This window comes from Mastomys coucha, unplaced genomic scaffold (genome assembly GCF_008632895.1).
Source record: "Mastomys coucha isolate ucsf_1 unplaced genomic scaffold, UCSF_Mcou_1 pScaffold22, whole genome shotgun sequence".
In the NCBI taxonomy this organism is placed as follows: Eukaryota; Metazoa; Chordata; class Mammalia; order Rodentia; family Muridae; genus Mastomys; species Mastomys coucha.
Window position 1 is genome coordinate 55,632,851 of NW_022196905.1, and position 6,425 is coordinate 55,639,275.

At 41.6% G+C, this 6,425-nt stretch overlaps 1 pseudogene across 1 annotated transcript; it reads right to left on the reverse strand.

Moving 5' to 3' along the window:
- Positions 1 to 1,475: 1,475 nt before the first annotated feature.
- On the reverse strand, positions 1,476 to 2,520 carry LOC116070989 (annotated as a pseudogene). The gene has a single exon (XR_004110657.1). The product of XR_004110657.1 is annotated as a glyceraldehyde-3-phosphate dehydrogenase pseudogene (transcript).
- Between the last annotated feature and the right edge of the window lie 3,905 nt (positions 2,521 to 6,425).

The window sequence follows — 6,425 nt, forward strand, 5'->3', positions numbered from 1 at the left end:
TTGTCAGAGAAAATAAAATGGAGAATTCATTTATGTGCACATTACATTCCTTCAACTTTCTTCTATCCCAGTTTTCTATTGGAAGTACCAGACACATTCAGGCCAGGTCCTTTGCACACATCACTTTCTCCAAAGACAATGTTATGTAGAGATATTTCATGGGTAGATGTGTACTATAACCAATCCTACACACCTCTTAATAAAATCAAATTCACAAACAATGTGTCATCATACCTCTAGTGATTCTGTAAAGAAATGAAAATGATCTAATTTTATTATCATCATTGTTATTTTTATTCCTAAAATTTTCTTGACTCTGTCATCAAATTAGTTTTCTTGTGCACAGCATTACCAAGGCTCTTTGTAGCTTTCAAGGGAAGGTTAATAAGGGCTTATTCTTTAACCATAAAGAAAGGACAATCTTCAAAGAAAAAATATTTCTCTATATGATGTAGGATTTGTTAAATATACATGGTGTACATTTTATAGCATATAATATATTTTAACAACTGAATTATGTGATTACCTTATAGTATATTATATATGTTGTTTTGTGTGTATATGTGTGTATTTTACATGCACTGCATATATGTATGTACTTATATAAAGATATATGGAATCATAACATGAAAATAAACTATGGAATTATATAGAAAATCAACATGTTCATCTTACTTAGCAAACTAATCCTATTATTACTTAGCATTCTTTCCAGAAGTGTCCTGACCAATTTCATACAACTCTAAAGGAGCCACCAAGTGCTTGAGGGTCCATATTATATAGATTTTTTTTCTCAATGCATTATTTCTCTGTTCAAGCTTGCTTCAATAAGTAAAATAACACTCACATTCACACTGAAGCTGCAGTATGTTTGGGAGTGAAAGAATAAGTTTCATCTTGTTGCCATCTTTGAACCTCCTCATTGGATTCATGTGAGTGTTAAGGTTTTTCTAACTTGAGTGATGCAACGATTGCTCTTATATTTCAAGTAAACTCATTGCTATATATAGAATAGTAGTTAACTTTTCACCTGATTAAGATCATCATTAGTTCTGGCAGCCCAATATTTCAAGCTTGCTGCTTTCTAGGGTGCACAATATGCTTCTTATAAGGGCAGACCCATTTCACAATTATGACCCTTTCATAGGGGTCTCATATCACATATCCTGAATATCAGATATTTACATTACAATTAATAACATTAGCAAAATTACAGTTAGGAAGTATCAATGAAACTAATTTTATGGTTGGTCGTCACCACAACATGAGAGTGTATTTTTTTTTGGTGGGTGCAGTGAGCTTTATTGATGGTATTCAAGAGAGTAGGGAGGGCTCCCTAGGCCCCTCCTGTTATTATGGGGGTCTGGGATGGAAATTGTGAGGGAGATGCTCAGTGTTGGGGTAGGGACTCCTCAGCAACTGAGGGCCTCTCTCTTGCTCTCAGTGTCCTTGCTGGGGTGGGTGTCCAGGGCTTCTTACTCCTTGGAGGCCATGTAGGCCATGAGGTCACCACCCTGTTGCTGTAGCTGTATTCATTGTCATACCAGGAAATGAGCTTTACAAAGTTGTCATTGAGAGCAATGCCAGCCCCAGCGTCAAAGGTAGAGAAGAGTGAGAGTTGCTGTTGAAGTCGCAGGAGACAACGTGGTCCTCCATGTAGCCCAGAATGCCCTTCAGTGGGCCCTCAGACGCCTGTTTCACCACCTTCTTGATGTCATCATACTTAGCAGGTTTCTCCAGGCGGCATGTCAGATCCACAACTGATACATTGGGGGTAGGAACACGGAAGGCCATGCCGGTGAGCTTCCCATTCAGCTCTGGGATGACCTTGCCCACAGCCTTAGCAGCTCCAGTGGATGCAGGGATGATGTTCTGGGCAGCCTCACGGCCATCATGCCACAGCTTTCCAGAGGGGCCATCCACAGTCTTCTGAGTGGCTGTGATGGCATGGACCATGGTCATGAGCCCTTCCACGATGCCAAAGTTGTCATGGATGACTTTGGCCAGGGACGCTAAGTAGTTGGTGGTTCAGGATGCACTGCTGACAATCTTGAGCGAGTTGTCATATTTCTCGTGGTTCACACCCATCACAAACATGGGGCCATCGGCAGAAGGGGCGGAGATGATGACCCTTTTGGCCCCACCCTTCAAGTGGGCCCCAGCCTTCTCCATGGTGGTGAAAACGCCAGTAGACTCCACAACATACTCAGCACCAGCATCCCCCCATTTGACGTCAGCGGGATCTCGCTCCTGGAAGATGGTGATGGCTTTCCCGTTGATGACAAGCTTCCCATTCTCAGCCTTGACTGTGCCGTTGAATTTGCCGTGGGTAGAGTCATACTGGAACATGTAGACCATGTAGTTGAGGTCAATGAAGGGGTCGTTGATGGCGACAATCTCCACCTTGCCAGAGCCAGAGCAGAAGGCAGCCCTGGTAACCAGGCGCCCAATACGGCCAAATCCGTTCACACCAACCTTCAACATTTTGTCTACGGGACGAAGCTGGCACTGCACAAAAAGATGCGGCTGTTTCTGGAACAGGGAGGAGCAGAGAGCCAACATGAGAGTGTATTAACCAATCACAGCATTAGAACTTTTGTTGAGAACGACTACTCTAGAGGGTTCTCTAGAAGTGAAAAACTGAAATAATGAATATATATATTCATTATTTATGTATATATGTATATATACATAAAATGTATGTATAATAATATATGTATATATAATAATATATGTATATATAATAATATATGTATATACCCATATAATGAATATATTTCATATTGTATATATTATATACATGTGATGCATTAGAGTGCCTTATCTACATTATTCTGATAGTCCAACAATGGCTGTCTATCAACAAAAACTTTAAGAATCCAGCATAAAGGTGGATGTTCTAAAGTCAAAATATCTAAATTTAAATTGGCCCTTCCCACTCAAATTATTTAATTAAGATAAATTCATTACATGTGTATCCAGAAACTTGGATTTTAGTTTAATCCCCATGTAGACAAGTTGACAATCAAGAACAGCCATTACATAGCAAACTTATGAAGGACATGTATGATAAGTAGAAATGAATATACATTTTATCTTGCTACTGAGGTTTGTTTTGTTACTTTGCTCATATACGTGTATTCATTCAACATTAAAGATTCTTCATATCCTACAGAGAAATAAGACTTTAATTTCACTATGAGTTATGTAACGATTTGACAACCAGTTCAATCTTTCTAAACTATATTCCATTGTATGACTATAGAAAATAAGATTATCTACTAGCACATCATGGCTCTGTGAATTCCTTCTGCAAGTAATCTCTGCCTCAAAACCTGGTTTCCATGTCAAGTTCCTAGACTTGTCTTAGCATGGAAAACACTTAAACACACCTACAAAGCCCAGCATATATAGGCTGTAAATGTCAGTTACCAGGAATCATCTTTTTAAAAAATTCTCTTTACATCCTGATCCCTGCTGTCCATCCAAGTCACACCCTCCAACAACCCTTTCCCCACTGCCCCCACCATCTCCCTCACCTTCTCCCTGAGAAGGTGGAGGGCTCCCCTGGGTATCCCCCATCTTGGCATATCATGTCTCTGTGGGACTAGGCACATCCTTTCTTTCCCTATGAAGCCAGACAAGACAGCCTAGCTAGAAGTACATATCTCATAGACAGGCAACAGTTTTTAGGATAGCCCCCAGCCCAATTATTTAGAACTCACAATCTGCACATATGCTACATGTGTATGGGTGGGCCTCTGTCCAGCCTGTGTATGCACTTTTGTTGGTGGCTCAGTCTTTGAGATATAAAACCATGTCAGGAAGTTTGGTAAGGTAGAATAGGTTGAGACCAGAGACTCGGTGGCAACACACCAGAGGCTTGGGCAACTCCCTGCCCCCCTACCAGATTCCTGCCTGGAACATATGCCAAACACTTCACATAAAGAAACATGTCCTATGGTCATGTAGGCCCAAAACAGAGTGCTCCATGCTAATGAGGTACCTAGAGGGCAAAGGGTTTAGCCAATAACCTTCCCTTCCCAGACATCCCTCCCTGCAAAAGAAATTTAAACCCAGGTCTACCCTGAGAGAAAGGGGCATGGTATGTTGTGCATCTGTTTTTCACCAAGAGCAATCAATACATTGTTTGGAACCAGGGACTGTCTGGAGAAGGCATACAACTACTGAGCCACAACTTAATTCTCCCTCAGAAGGTATCTCTGTGTGTGACCCAGCCACAACTACCACCAAGTCTGTCTCTGTCATGCTAAGGACAATCACCTCTGGGTCAAGCCAGAGCTCCCCGTTTTCCCTGGTCGCAAGCTAGGCAGTCTCCAGTCCAGGAACCCCAACTCCATTGTGACTCCCAAAAACACCTGGATGTCCAAGAGTCTGAGAAACCCATAGCCCAGGCCTGATTCAGCTCTGACTTTCCCACATCACAGACTGGACTTTCTCACCCCTGTAGTGATGTCTCTACAGCCTGGCACCCACCCTGGCTGCAGTGTGGGGTAAACACAGTCAAACACCCCTTGGTGTTCTGCCTCCTCAAGAGGCCAGGACCAGAAGCAGAACAAAAGCACACCAACACAAAGCTCCAGGTAAGTTGACTCTGTTGGTCTTCCTGTGGTGTTTCTATCCCCTTTGGGCCCTGGAATCCTCTCGCCAACTCTTCCTAAGAGTCCCCAAGCTTCATTCAGCGTTTGGCTGTGGGTCTCTGGATCCCTGTGAATCAGTTGCTGGGTGGAGCCTCACAGAGGACAGTCATGATAGACTCTTGTCTGCAAGCATAACAGAGTATCATTAATAGTGTCTGGGATTTGTGCTTGCCCATGGGATGGGTCATTAGTTGAACCAGTTACTGCTTAACCATTCCCTCAGTCTCTGCTCTACTCCAATTCTTGTATTTCTTGAAGGCAGGAAACATTTTTGATCAAAGGTTTTGTGGTTGAGTTGGTGTCCCTATTGCTCTACTGGGGATTCTACCTGGCTGCAGGATTTGGCCCCTTTTAGTTTCATATCCCCAATTCTGTGAGACACAGCTAATATCACCCCTTTTGGTTCCTGGGCCCCTCCTTTTCTCTAGCATGTCCTTGAGATGCCCTCCCACCTCCCTACCCCTGTCAGTTGCATATTTCCATCCACTCCCATGTCTATCTGGCCATCTTTCCTGTCTCTCCTCACACCTGACACTGAACCTTCCCCAATTCTGTTCCCCATCCCCTCTGCCCCCATGACTATTTTATTCTCCCTTCTAAGTGAGAATCAAGCATCTTTGACTGGGCCTTCCTTCTTGTTAACTTCTTTGGGTCTGTGGAGTGTAGCATGACTATCCTATATTTTATGGCTAATATCAACTTATAAGTGAATACATACCATGGATGTCCTTTTGGGTCTGAGTTTCCACACATAGGATGATATTCTCAAGTTTCAACCATGTGTCTGTAAAATTTATGATGTCTTTGGCTTAAATAACTGAATAGTATTCCATTGTGTAGATGTACTATATTTTTCTTTATCCATTCTTCAGTTGAAGGACATATAGGTTGTTTCCAGTTTCTGGCTATTACAAATAAAGTTACTATGAAATAGCTAATCAAGTGTCCTTGTAGGATGGTGGAGTATCATCTGGGTATATATGCCCAGGAGTTTTGAGGTAGAACTATTCTCAGTTTCCTAAGAAATAGCCAAATTGGTTTCCAAAGTGGTTGTATAATTCACACTCCCACCAGCAATGGAGGACCCTTTCCCCTTTCTCCACATCCTCACTAGCATGTGCTATCACTCTAATTTTTGATCTTAGCTATTTCGATGAGTATAAGATATAACCTCAGAGTTGTTTTTATTTGCATTTCCCTGATGACTAAGGACTTTGAATATTTTTTTAAGTGCTTCTCAACCATTCTAGATTCAGCTGTTGAAAATTCTGTTCAGCTATACACACCATTTTTAAACTGGTTTATCTGTATTGTTGGTATTTAACTTCTTGAGTTCTCTACAACTTTTGGATATTAGTTTCTGTCAGATATATATGACAGAGTCACTTCAAGTCACTGAAGAACAAAATTGAGGAGGATGTCAGATGATGGAAACATCTCCCATTCTCGTGGATCACTAGGATTAACATAGTGATATGACTATTTTACCAAAAGCAATTTACAGATTTAGTGCAATTTCCATCAAAATTCCAGCACAATTCTTTACGGACCTTGACAGAGAAATTCTCACCTTCATATGGAAAACCAGGAATCATTTTAGGAAAGAAAGGAATTCAGTATAATTCAGAAGAATATGTAGCATTTTCATACACATAGTTACTCTCTGCCTTATATGAGGACTAATTTAACAGTTATTACTGTAGGATGCCGTCCCGCAGCTCCTACCTGCGTGGGGTTCCACGAACCGGGAATGTGGAAGACCTG